This window comes from Pseudorca crassidens, chromosome 3 (assembly GCF_039906515.1).
Source record: "Pseudorca crassidens isolate mPseCra1 chromosome 3, mPseCra1.hap1, whole genome shotgun sequence".
In the NCBI taxonomy this organism is placed as follows: domain Eukaryota; kingdom Metazoa; phylum Chordata; class Mammalia; order Artiodactyla; family Delphinidae; genus Pseudorca; species Pseudorca crassidens.
The window spans coordinates 18,027,482-18,042,909 of record NC_090298.1 but is presented as its reverse complement, the minus strand read 5'-3'; positions in this window follow the sequence as shown (position 1 = coordinate 18,042,909).

Sequence of the window (15,428 nt, the reverse complement as noted above, 5' to 3'; positions counted from 1 at the left end):
ACATATATACACAGTTTTTATTGCAATGATATTCTTTATCTTTTTATTCAACTGTCCATTTTTCACTGTATTTTTCATTGACTTCTTTCCTTGCTTGTCAATATATGGACTTTAATGACTAGGTCGTATTCCACAGCATGCACATGCCATATTCTATTTAACCAATGCCCGAGTGATAAATATTTAGATTATTTTTTATATTTAGATATTAAAAAGCAAGGAAGACCCATGGAAACTTTTGTGCCTATATCCTTGCACACATGTGTGATTGATTCTTGGAATATACTATTAAAAGTGAAACAGCTGATACAAACAATAGTCATGCTTTAAATTTTGTTCTCAAATTTCTGTAGCATTTTAATTCTAACTAGTTATATGTTCAACCTCATTTTTCCCTGAGCTGACAATAAACTTTACAATAAGACAATTTTAAATGAAAATAATCTTATATTTTTATTATATGTCTGATTATTAAAGTGATTGAACATCTGTTCATATATTCATTAAATAATTTACAAAAGGGCTTCCCTGGTGGCGCAGTGGTTGAGAGTCCACCTGCCGATGCAGGGGACACAGGTTCGTGCCCCGGTCCGGGAAGATCCCACATGCCGCGGAGCGACTGGGCCCGTGAGCCATGGCCACTGAGCCTGCGCGTCCGGAGCCTGTGCTGCGCAACAGCAGTGAGAGGCCCGCGTACCACACACACACAAAAAAATTAGTATTTGTTTTGCTTTGTGTTCTGTTGTTTCCTTCTTTCTACATATTTGTCCTGTTTTTGAGTTTTTTACTCAAGTAGTGAACAAATTTATCCAACAGCAATTATTGAATAGTCAGATGTCTTCCCATTACTTTGAAAAGACACATTTCTTCAGTTAAATATCTCATAGCTTGCTCTTTTTGTTATGTTAAATTGCCTTCTTGTGCACCAGTTCAATGGTGGTGAAATATATTTTCTTTATTTTACATGTTGATCTATTTTGAAGCAAACTAAACTATATTATCCTGCCCTCTATTGAAAAAAAGTTAACCTTGAGATTTTCCAGGGTAATTATTTCAGTATCTTTTAATTTTTTCATAATTACCATTCTCTTCCATTTTTATACTTATTTTTGAAGTATAATCTGTACTTTTAATCTGCATTTTCCCCCAGACTACAAAGGGTTTTATGTGTTTGTTATTGAATTGCAAGGGCAAACTGGAAAAGTAGAATTTAGAACTTCATCAATAAAATTTTAAAAAATCTTAATTTTCCTCCTAAAAGTTGCCTGTATTACTCATTTCCTAGTTTCTCAATCTACACAAGAGTCATCCTAGCTGGTAATTTGTCTGGGCATATTAAACTCTCTTTCTGTGTATTATATCAATTGGGGAAATGTGGAAGTTAACCTGTATCATCCCTATAGGGATAGACCCTCCCCTCACTTAGAACCAAGTGTGATGGAATTTTATTGCATTCCCTCTAAAGTACACTCATTTAGTTTCTTGGACATCTCCTCCTGGAGTGTATTGCTAAATTTCAGCAAAATATACAATTATTCCCCAAACAATTAACAGTAGTAGGCTGATCACAGTTATTCTGATAATCTATTCAAGAAATTCTGCCCATTTTTCAGTGTATTATTAATTTCAGTCACAAGGATAGGCTATATTTAGACTACATTTCTTAATCAGATCATATCTAATCTACCTCTAATTAGACTTCTATTGTGATACTATAGAACTATTTGCCAAATCCATGGGGGTGTTGCCATAAAAATTATAAAAAGCAAATATTATAAAAAGCAAACAGACAGAAATGATAAATCTGCTGCCCTCTGGAGATGCTACCCTTGTGACTAATACTAGAGGTATCAAAACAAGGGCAAACAAGTTAAAACACTATATATCTTTAAAGGAATGCATCCAAAAACTATAGTGAACAATTATCATAAGGTACCTGCCAAGCACCTGAAATCTTTTTCTATATTTAGTGAAATTCTACCAAAAAAGGATTGATGAGACTCACCTCACACTATAGAAAGAAAATACAATAATTCAGTAGGTTTTATTGTTTCCCATTATCTACTGCCTTCAGTATAAAAGGATTTTACAACTTTTGTAAAATTGCTTTAAGTGACTCTTTATGGCAGTTTAATTTCCTGCCTTATTAACAGCATACGTGGCCGTGTAACCTGCTTCCATCAACGAACTGTGAGCAGAAGTGATTATATGAAATGTCAGAGCAGAAGCCTCCACAGATATCACATCATTCTGCTCTCTCACTCTAAGTCCTAAAATGAGAGCGCATAAGGAGTAGAACCTCAGTTAACACAAAACTGTCCTGTAAATCAAGATATATAGTACCTTGTTAAAATTGGGAGAGGGGGTTATATTTGTTGCAGCATAAACAGAGGAAGCTATCAATACACTTGATGTCCTACCTAATGTATGGACATGACATATAACCTCAACCCACTGAAACCACTCATGAAGTAGGAGATAGTGACATACATGCAGAACAAGTAGAGAATACATTCTGCTGGCAGTGGTAGCTGGATTAGCCATGTGCATTTTCCAGGTGAAAAAGTATCTATTTCTTGATGCTGGCAACAGAAGCAACAGTGAGAGCTTTCCTCTAGGCACAGTTTTGACTGCAGCTTCAGCTTCTGTTTAGGCTCTGTTCTTCCAAATCTAGCATCTCATCAATTTCTGTGAGCTAACCAATAACCTCCATGCTTAAATCACACAGTCAGTTTCTGGGCCTTTCAAATAAATATCAACTGTTCCAAAAATTGTCAATAAAAAGAGGTTGTGAGCAATCATTCAGGGAAATGGAAACAATCTATTATTGACTGTCCATGTTAAAGATGAAGGCATTTTACCAAGTTCATAGATACAGAGGACAGATTGGTGGTTGCCAGAGGTGGAGAGTGGGAGGTGGAGAAATGGGTGAGGGGAGTCAAAATTCACAAACTTCCAGTTATAAAACAAATAAATCAGGGGGATGTAATGTACAGCATGGTGACTATAGTTAATAATACTGTATTCCATATCTGAAAGTTGCTAAGACAGTAGATCTTTAAAGTTCTCATCAAGAGAAAAAAATTCTGTAACTATGTATGGTGACATATGTTAACTAAACTTGATGATCATTTCACAATATGTACAAATATAGAATCATTTTGTTGTACATCTACAACTAATATAATGTATATCAATTATGCCTCAATTTTAAAAAAGAAGAATATGAAGACATTTAAATTCCACTAGTCTTCTTGGGTGATTCTCAGGCATCTTGGCCCACAATGGAAAAGAATTAAATTGTAATCTATGATCACCCAGAAAAAGGTATACAAAGAAAGAAGATTTAAGCTACTGAATGACCACTGTCACAGAACAGTATGAAGAATATAAAATATTTAAGAACTGTGAGCTGAGGGAATTCTTCCAAAAGTGCTGAACAGCTTAAAAAAAGTAAACAAGGTATATTTCTTAAACATATTCCTCAAGGCAATGGCTGAAGCCTAAAGGCATTAGAAAACTATACCAAAGATCCACTTATTGTTTGGAGCAGCTGGGATGCAAAAGATTCAACAGAGTGGAAAGTTTGAATTTATAGGTTGTCAAACAGCAACTTTGGTTCAATTTACTGTCTGACTAGGTAACTGGACTTTTTTGTTGATGTTTGTTTTTCTATCTCAATATCTGACCAAATTCCAAACATTCTGAAAGAAATCATCTTAATATGAAAAAATCCCTGAATCCTATCTCTTTTTTTTATTTTGCGGTACGCTGGCCTCTCACTATTGTGGCCTCTTCCGTTGCGGAGCACAGGCTCCGGACGCGCAGGCTCAGTGGCCATGGCTCACGGGCCTAGCCGCTCCGCGGCATGTGGGACCTTCCCGGACCGGGGCACGAACCCATGTCCCCTGCATCGGCAGGTGGACTCTCAACCACTGCGCCACCAGGGAAGCCCTGAATCCTATCTCTTAAATGTTAAAATGTCACCTCCCAATTTCCCAGGGTCTTTGCTGATATTTTATACCAATCAGATATGTCTTCTTTAGAAATGGAATGAGAATTTACTAATCTTCAAAAATTCATTATTCCTTTCTCCATCCAGGTCAGATTCTTGATCATACAAAGATTTTATTGCTTCTGGTAATGGCAGAGTTGCATATAGTGGACTTACTCTCCAATAAATAGATATATGTGTGTGTGTGTGTGTGTGTATATATACATATATATATATATATGAAATATTACACACTAAAAATTAAAGGTACTGGAGTACTACCAAAAGACAGGCAGAAGCTGGAGAGAATTTGACTCTCAAAATAAAGAAACATCATTGGGTGAAATCTATACTGATTTTTTTGTTCTCTAAGGAATAACCAGTAAATGTGGTATAGATTTGATAGAAATCAGGTAGAAATCCACATTCACAGGACAGACTTCATGCCTCTAAGTAGAAAGTAATGGCTGGAAGATGAAGAAAGGTGAGCAGAGATCTCAGCTACTGAAAACAAAAATTTGGAGACTAAATATAATCCCAAATTATAAAGGCTTGGAAAATACTCAAGTTATTCCATCAAAACCCCAGAAGGACTATGTTTTTGCAACAATAACTATACCAAGACTATGGATTCACTCTAACATTAAGAGTGAAGCATAAACAGATAATAGAATTAATGTATCCCAGCAGGGCTGATTAAGACAAAAATGGAGAAAATACTAAGTACCATTATTAAGAATGAAAGAGATATTACTTATAAATCCTTTACAGATTAAACGTATAATAATGAGAAATTATGAACAATACTTTGCTAATTATATGAACAACTTAGATAAAACAGATAAATTCTTTTTAAAAGAATTGATGGAAAAAAATACTAATAACTCAATAGCAATCAAATAAGGTGAATAGTTAGTCCAAGACATTTTACTCAATGAAACATTATGTGTATATGTTTTTTATATATTGTTTTCAAAGAATGATAGAGAAATCGTTATCAGATTATTCTGAACACCACAAAGGGAAGATTATCATCATAAAAATGAAAAAAAAATAGAAAAAAATCAAAAACAGCAAAGATATAAATAAAATAAGTCAACTTACTTGAACCAGAAAAAATAAGAAAGCATGACAAAAATAGAATAGGAAATTAACAAGTAGGAAAGAAAAAAGAAGTATTTAACTTGTGTTGAACTCAAACTATAGCTATATTAAATAGAAGAAACAACTTTTAGGTGATAAACATTGTGTTTTCAAGGGGGGCGGTGGTGTGGGACTCAATAAATTGAATATATCTTCCCTGCCTGAGCTCTATAGAACTTAAGACATAAATTTTAAAAATAGAAGGAGAAACAAACTATCACCATTATTGCTGATAGAAAATAAGGAGACTTTAGGTCTGTATTCAAGGTGACCTTAATGATACTGAATACCATGTTTAGGTGGCCTTATCTACTCAATCATTGTGGGTAATTGTTTGGGGCTCATCTGCCCTCAAAGGTGAAGAGTGTAGAAAACATTATAGAACCTGTGCATCTGTGACCAATGCTTTCTCAAGAGGATATAAGGATGAGGATGCCCTGTTCATCTTTCTAAATTTTCTAATTAGATACAATTTCACTTTACCAAAGTAAATAGTCATGAAGAGGTTAATTAGGACAGTACTTTGGAAAAGCTCATTTAAATGTAAAGTAGAAGTGGGGAAAAGACATTTATTCTACTATTCTACTTTATTTTCTTAGTCTTGGTTTTACCCATTAAACCTAACAAGAATGGGCTATTTGCCACAAAAGGGGATATCAGAAGTCTATCTGATCTCTACCTTCAAAGAAGTTGCTCTCCAAATACCAATGGCTATGGCTTTCAGAAGAACCAATGACCATGGAGGACAATTTCTATTTTGTTGCCCAAAGTCTCAAAAATAGTGCATTAATGAAATCAATTCTAAAACAGCTGAACCCAAGACTGAAAGTTCCCTTCCATTCCACAGTGTGTGTATTCTTTGCCAAATAAGAACATCAGAGGTTCTGCAGTACAGTGAAGGGATGACATTAAAATGAGTAAAAGGCAGTCTTTAAATACATACATACATACATACATACATACATATATATATATATATATATATATATATCAATCAAACAGCGATATGCCTCAATGCAAACTCCTTCTATAACCAAGTTTCTATGAGGTAATTAAACTTTAATTTCTAAGCACAATGAGAGAGACAGACAGACAGACAGACAGACTAAACCAATCCCCAACTCCACAGGCGCTCTCTCAGGCAAAATTAATGTTGCCAAAGACAGGAGCAAGAACTTAGCGGGGTTAGAGTAAAGTGGGCAGGTTCAACGACACATATTTCATATCCCGTGAGATTCAGCTCAAATAGAAAAAAAAAATTGACAAGAAGTTAATTTTGAGCACTGTGCATTGTCCATATGTGTGGAAAAAAAAATAATGGAAGCAAACTTTGTTTTCTTTTAGAGTTGAGTTAGAGTCACGTACCATCTAGCAAATGTTTTAGATTAGTATTGTCACCAGTTATACTGAGGGACCTTCTTTCACTGTCTTTCATTATCAAAACTTCCACTTCTCTTATGCTCTGCGTTCCGAGAACCTAGAGCCGTTCCACTCTGGATCCACTTGCTGATGTTCCCTTTGCCATCTCTTCAGATAACACATTTGAGTCCTGTGCCCCCAGTGATGTTTCCACTGCCTTTTGTTACAGATTTTTTAAGTCTGTAAAACCAAGGAGTGTTTCTTCTTTATCCTCACATTTATTTCTACTGTAGAACTGCCCTCAATAGGTTCCTGAATTGAAGCTGTGATAAATGTTTCTGAAGCTTGAGTCCCAGGAGTCCTGTAGGTTCCTGGAATTTAATGACTTCCTTTCTTTATTTTTCCTTTTTTTACCTGATCGAGACATGGTTTTTCTAGCATTCACTTACACATTTGATATTTTGGTGTCTCTCACCCTAGAAATATGAAGTCAAATCCTCATGTTTCTCCCAGAAGCATCTATTATTCAAACATAGCTTGTCTACCTTTTTATCCCTTAACACTTCCACCAACAAAATATTTTTCCATTGGTCCAGTCAGGCATATACTTAATAGATAATTATCTTGCCTGAATCTCCTTTAGTATCTTTCATCTATTTGTGCCCTTCTAAGGCTTACTTCTATTGTATAATTTCTCCAACATTACTCAGAGTGCCAGCAATATATCAGTATCTACATCTGCAGTAACTTTATCACCTTGAAAACATCTAATATTGCTCTAATTATTTTATACTAACCTTCATCTGAAGCTTGTACAGATATTCTATAATCACTTTTTATAGCTCTTACCAGCCTCTAAGGATGATCTCCATGTAATAATGAAATCTTCTGTCATTTCTCTAATGTTCTCTTTTGTAGCAGTTTAGCATGACACTTTTTTCCTTTTATTTTCTAGGTTTGGCATGTATATTTTAAAAGTAAAGACCTCACTTTTGCTCTGCCAACAGGAGAAAGTTAGCTGTTTTGCAATTTAAAAGCCATTCTGCACACTGATATTTAAAGGGCACATAGGACTTCTTTCTTGTAAAATAAAGATTTGCTTCAGCCAAGCCTGTTTAGGAAAAGCTGTGCCTAAATAATAAGCTGTGACAGGCTGCACCCTGAGAACCTTCCTGCCTTTAGGGACACTTGCCTTGTTAAGGTCCCTCTGGTCCTTGTCCCTTAATTTATGCTTCTGCCTCTCTATAAAGAGACAATCACTTGTAGATAAATCTTTGATATGTAAGAGCCACTAAGATTAAAACACCCTGTGGTCAGGTTAAAGACCTTCACCCTAGTACTGAGAAAAACAAAAAAAACAAATCACAAACATAAGAACTTCTTTGGTCTAAAATAAGCTTCTAAAAACACGTAAGAAAAAAATACATATCTGTCAAAACATAAAGTTCTAACAACAGTGCCATGCTTCGGTCTCCACCAAATTCTCTCCATACAAATATTGTGGTTTCCTGAATTCTACTATTTTTGTTTGTTTTTTCTCATTGCTAGCCCTGTGTGGAGGACACTAAGGAGTTTCAGCTATTAGCACCCATCTTCCATACCCAATCTGTAATATAAAACCGTGGAGTCAGAGATGAGGTTAAAAACACCAATTTGAAGACTAAGAGCCCAGTGCAGGGTTGGGACTTCCCCTTCGGTACTCTCCTCTTCTGCTTGGACCAGATGGATTCAGATCTCTTTGTTATTCTCTCCAAATTTACTAAAGTAAATTACTCTACTTTCCCCAGGTAAGAAGAGATAAAAGGGTGGATGGAGGTCAGGAATGTGTTTGGAGAAGAAATCCCTTCTTAGAGAAATCAAGAATAGAAAATCAAACAAATAAACAAACAAAAAACAGGCAAAGAAATGCCTTGTAAATAGAAACTAGAAACTAAGAAAGAGAGCATATGTTAATATCATAAAACAACAGACAATACAACAGTTAATATCATAAAATATGGAATATTGGCAGAGGAGGGTCAGATAATATAAATTATTAGTGAGAATTTCAGAAAACTGAACCAACTAGGAACTGCTGGTTGAAGCATGAACTGTGACAGCCTCTTTGGAAAGCATTAGGACAGTAATAAATTAAATTAAGTCTGCATCTACTTTACAGTTCAGAAATTCCATCCTTGAGTTTTTGCTCTAGAGAAATTTACATACTGGGCCATGTGTCATATACAAAAATGGCAGAGAAAACTGGCTTGTAAGAACGAAAAATGTTAGCTATGCATCCTAGAATTATACAGCATTTAGAAACAATAAATTAGAGGTACATACATCACCATGCACTCATTTTTAAAAATGTAGTTCTTGATGAAACATGAAAGACACAGAATCTATAGAGCCATATAATTTATGTTTATTATAATACATAAACACTCAAGACAATGCTATCTATTTTATGAGGATATACGCAATCCACACATGTCTCAAGCAGTAGTATAAAGGCCTAGGGGAACAGGAAAACAAAAAAGGAGTCTTGCAATGATCTGTGAGATTAATTTGCCCATGAATCAGAAAAGTAGTCAAGGATCATCACCAGACATCCCCCACAAATAAACTGTAAACAACACCAAAAGATGAACATCCAAGAGAAAAATATACAAGTCATAAACTCAGGAAAATCATAATGGAAATACAGTGCCAATGAATATATTAAGTAATTCTCAAAATCACTACTGATTGGAGCAATGCAAATAAAAACAATAAGGTATCAGGTTTTAACATTACATTTGGTAAAATAATTTAAAGATAAGAAAGTATAACATGTTTGCAAACTTGTCTGTGAAATCAGTGCTGTTTTTCTCTGCTGGTGAAACTGTAAATTGCAATACTCATTTTGGAGGGAAAGAGGAAAATAATGGAAGAATTAACAGGCAATTCCATTACTAGTTCTTATCATATGCATATGCATAGGGCATGGAAAGTATAAGAATACCCATTGTAACTTTGATCATAATAGTGGATAATTAAAAAAAATAGATGTTCATCATTATATGAACAATTAAATAAATTGAAGTATACCTACTATTTAACAGTAGTTAAAATGAATACAATAGATATGTATCATAGAAATAGATATGTAACATAGAAAGTTTCATAAGATTGGCAATATAGTTTTATTTTATATAGTTTTATTTATAGTTTTATTTTACATAGCAAAACAATATATTTTCATGGGTACACATGTCTGTAAATATATATTGCCTAGAAGAAAGAATATCATACTGGAAAAAAATATACCTCGCAAGGGGAATGCAATTGAATTTGTTTAAATGGAACTACATAGAAGGCAATTAAACACATGTTGAATTAAAAATAAAAGAAAAAATAACACTGAGGTGAATTAAGTTAAGAAATAGGGAGAAAGATTTAATTTCTTCTCTTTCTTTTATTGACTTAACTGTAATGCACACAGTTAACAATATTTTCAGAACTCATCTGTAATGTGGATGCTCATATTCTCCTGTGCTACTTACTGGCTGTGCCCAGGCAAGGATAAACATTATTCTAACACATTGATTTACCTGGTGCGTTAGGATAGACTAGGTTATGCCAGTATAACAATTAACTTTTAAATCTTTTTGCTTACAAAACTAAGGTGTATTTCTCACCTATCCCACGTGTCTTTCCTAAGTCAACTGCATCTTATCTTCACTTAAGAACCTATGCTGATGGGACTGCCCAAGCATAGAGAAAATAAGACAAACCATGCCCTGGTTCTTAAAGTTTCTGTTCAGAAATGTCACATTTCTGCCCATATTTAATTGGCTAAAGTAAGTTATGTGGCAATCTTGAAACTATTGGAGTAGGGAAGTATCATTCTTTCCTGGGGAAAAGCAGTGAATAATTTTTAATCATAGTACAATCTAACTTAACTGGTTTATGAAAGTAGTTTGAACTATACAGAAATAGAGTTCTAAAAGCAGATTCAGGGACTTCCTTGGTGGTCCAGTGGCTAAGAATCTGCATGTTCACTGCAGGGGGTGTGGGTTCGATCCTTGGTTGGGGAACTAAGATCCCACATGCCGCATGGTGTGGCCAATAACAATAAATAAATAATTGCAAGCAGATTCATTTAATTCAGCACTTTAAAAATATTCTAAAACAGTTGTAAAATGCTGTATTAACACAAGTTGCATTATAACAAGTGAACATTAGAATCACTTTATGTGTGAGCTATAAGCAACACCATTTGCAGACAGTGATGACAATGCTTTGTGACTTATGGCATCAGAGCTGGGAGGGTGGTGAAATCTGACCATTTACTGCAGTTCTTGGGGAGACTGCTAATTGTTTTATTTTCTGTGTATTATGAATTGTTCTGGATAATGGATACTGTCAAAGATAAACACAGCCGGACGTTAGCTAATATGGTAAAAGCAGACTATTCAGTAACTATGGACAGTAGGGGAAAGTGATGAGCTCCCCTGCAATTTGTGCAGAATTTGATCCCAGAGGATGAAAATGATGGTTACCAGGACCTGGAGAGTGAGGGAATTAGGCAGATGTCGATAAAAGATACAAACTTGCAACTAGAAGATAAATAACTTCTCAAGATCTGATGTACATCCTAGAGATTACAAGTCAACAATACTGTACTGAATACTTCAAAATTGCTATAAGACTAGCTCTGAAATGTTCTCACCATAACAAAGAAATAATTATGTGATATTATAGACATATTAGCTGACTCTACAGTGATAATCATATTACTATATATGTGAATCAATCAACAGGTTTTACACCTTAAACTTACACAATGTTACACGTTAATTATATCATTAATTAATTAATTGAGAACGAAGCAGTAGGGAGGGGAAATGGCAAGGCCTTGAACAGAATCAGGAAAGGGAAAAATTTTAAAAAGCAGCAAGGAGAGCTTGGTCCATGGGAAACCTATCTGGGTTTGCTAACCTGTGCTTATGGAAGTTAGCTCACACCCTCTCAGGACTGGGAGACAGAGGTCCTTATCATCAGGTGTTGCCTGGAACACACAGTAAATTATTTTGGCAGCCTGGAGTTTTCTCAGGCAGGCTAGTATCATCCTAGTGATACAGACTTGAGGTGTTAGAAATTATGCTAGCGTTTGTTTAAATCCATATAAGCCAAGTTTAGGCCTAGCCAAGATGAGCAGCCGCATGGCACAGGGAGATCAGCTCGGTGCTTTGTGACCACCTAGAGGGGCGGGATAGGGAGGGTGGGAGGGAGACGCAAGAGGGAAGAGATACGGGGATATATGTATAGCTGACTCACTTTGTTATAAAGCAGAAACTAACACACCATTGTAAAGCAATTATACTCCAATAAAGATGTTAAAAAAAACAAAAAAAAGATGAGGACTCAGAGGAGCGTGACTAGATTGTGGTCCAGGAGAGACTGCTTGTAAACACCTGCATACGGAAAGTTTTCTGTTGCATCTCAGGAAGAAAAAACTTACTTTTATAATTTTCTCTCAAAAAATGAGATTATCTATTTCAACATTTAACAGAATCGTGTAATTATGTGGATTTGATCCTATATATCCTATTTATCATTGTTCCTCTCATATTCTAATCGATATAAAATTCATTAAGAAGAGATTTATCCCGTTTTATAGTTACCTGAGATTATTTATACTATTCATTTTTATGCCTCGTTAGTCCATCCCCACTGATGGATAACAATTCTGAGTTATTGAATAATCATTCTATTATGTGCACATTACTTTTTTTTTTTGTACTTTATCTGATTAATTGGCTAAAGGTCATGGTTTGTGCCATTACTAACAAAAAACTGGCTGAAGATAGGACCTTGATAAATACCTTAAATTATTAAAGAGAAATTAAATCATCTACATTTGCCAAAATATTTAGAAGACTGTAATTTGCCTCCTTTCCTTAATACAGAAAGACTTCTGAAGTCAAAACTGGCCTATGACCATTCCTAAAAACAAAATAAAGCAAATCAATCAAACACAAATCAACGACAAAAAATTTCCTCTTATGTTTCCAGTTAGTCCCAGGGTTCTACGGCAGGGGAGATTCATGACACAATTCTATTATCCTAGGGAAACTGAAACAACACTGAATTACTGGGGCAATTGTCAGCTGTTCTTCTAAGTGAAGAAAATCTCCTGCTTCACCTCCCTCTAATAGTTCTTTCCCAGAAATAGAGTTTTCAGAAAATAGCTTCAGAAATCCATGCATCCTGTGTGTTCCTCTGTGATCATTTTAACCTCTTCTTTCCTCTGGTGATTAAGGTTGAGCGTTGAACACATAATGCTGGTGGCCCTTTTCCTGACTTCACCCTCACATGTTCAATATTTCCAAATTAAATATACTTTCAGTTCAATGAAAAGTAGAAAAGGAATTATCCTATAATCAACTCACTGTATGGTTCACACTTTAAACAAGGTTTGAAATGACTTTTCAACCCTGGCTACTCTTAGAGGGAAAGAAATCCAAAATGCAGCTATACACATTAGTCCCATTACTTTAGAAGACACAGCTAGTTAAAGTCTTTTAACAGGCAGGAATGTATTTATATTCGAATAGCCCCATGAGTCCCATATTAGACAGAACTGAATCTGGCAAAAGGAATATTTGTCATGTCTGAAATAACATTAAAAACGATCATACACCCAGTAAAACACATTCTACCTAACTGGATGATATTTTTTTTTCATGAGAGATAAGCAAACTAGGGCATTTGAGTTCTTGTATTACAATTCCTGCTGGGGTCAAGATGACACTACTCTTCCCCTTTTCCTTTACTTCACTGTGCTTACTTTCTTGCACTTTCTCCAGCGTTTCTTCTGACTTACTCATGCTCGTCCTAGGTCTGAGCCACACAAATTGCTCATAGACAAAGATGATGCTAAGGGAGAAAGACGCTCCTCATCTGGGGGGTGGTGTGTGTGCGCACCATGTGTGCATGCACAAGTCAACTAAAAGTGCTTAGTTTTGCTTTAATTTTGAGATTGAAAGTTATTTGCCTTTCCTTTCTTTCCTTCCAAATTGAGCAACTGACATAAGTAGCCAAATGAAGAATAAACAGTATCTGAGTTAATATTGGTAAATTAGTAAGCTTGATAGCATAGTGGAATTTATCCCCAAAGCAAATATAGGGTTTCTTTACTTTGCAGACTTAACTCTAGATCTTGGAAGACACTGGCAGGAAAGACATTGACACAACTAATTTTATGGATGCCTGTGGTTTGTCTTGTAAACCCATGTGTCAGCAGCAAAGAAAGCATCAGAAAAAGATAATAAATAGGCGTAAATGTCCATGTGAATCCACTGGTTCTATCCTTTAATTTGCCTGGCTCTCTTTTTTCCTGGGTACTCAGAATTATAAGGGTAAGTAGAATCAAGTTTCCTTCCTCACAATATTTTAAGGAGATTAAATTATACTAATAATTTCCTATTTTATGGACTATACTTTAGAGGATGCCATAATGACTGTACTTGTTAAATATATCCTAAAATATATAGAAGATAATTTTTAATTAACAATTTCAAAAAGAATAACAATAAAATGGATGAAATACTATACTATGTAATGCGAAGAGCGTTAAGTAGAGAAATCTTATCATTGTCAAATATACCTAAATGGGAACAACATTAAGTTTACAGACAGAAAACATATGGAAGATTTTCATGTTCAAGTATTAGAACCAGTTTGAAAACATACTGTAGAATATAACATTTTTGGAAATGTTTTTGCTTAGGAACCAATTGCCTTTATAAACATAGTATTCTACATCTGGGTCCAGTTCTAATCACACATTATGTTTTATTATTATTTTATTATTATTCACTTATTATTCCCTTGAGGTTGTAATCAAGGGAAGCAAAACACTTCTCACACCTAAGTATAATTTGCCTACTTGTTAGTTTTTAAAATCAGCATATGGTTTTTAGTTTGAAAATGCATTTTTATAACTTAAACTTTTCATTGTATTTCCAAAGTAGTAATTTCACTATAAAAGTTGCAGGAATTCAAGATATTGTTATCTAATTCAATCTTCCATCAAATGAAGGAATCATTTTTTCAACTTTCGAGATGTATTATTTCCCTTTTTGCCTCTTATTCTCACCTTGGTACCCTCTATCATTTCATAAGCATCAATCACGTGGATGGCTTAGTAGGTTTATGCTGTCATGACACATACTGTTCCACTTAGATTCTTTCTGTTTTATTTTTCCATCAGAAATGCTATGCCCTTTCATTGCATCTAGTCATGAAAAGTTAGAGTGATTTGTTTTGGCTTGTTTCCCCAGTAATACCAAACAGATGAAACTTTAAATTCATATTAGTTGCATTTATTTTGCATATTGCATATTGGACTTTTAAAAGATATGAATGTACTCTGCCATCTTCTTTAATATTTCTCCCTGATTTACTAGATATTTTCATCTTCCTTATTTATTACATAGTCTTTATTTTTCATTATTTTGAGATCTTTGTCCTCGTTTCCAAAATGTTTCCCTTTCATTCAAGTATTTTTTTCTTCCAGTTTTATTGAGATAAAATTGACACAGAGCACTGTATAAGTTTAAGGTAATAATAGCATTTAGCAGCATAATAGTTTGCCTTACATATTTCATGAAATTATCACAATAGGTTTAGTGAACATGCATCATCTCATATAGATACCACATTGAAGAAACAGAAAAAAAATGTTTTTCCTTGGGATGAGAACTCAGGATTTACTCTCAACTTTCATATATAATATACAGCAATGTTAGTTATATTTATCATGTTGTACATTACATCCCTAATACTTATTTATAACTGGCAGTTTGTATTTTCTGACTCCATCCAATTCCCTACCCCTCACTCCTCACCTCTGGTAAACACAAATTTGATGTCTTTCTATGAGTTTGTCTGGCTGTGACTATAT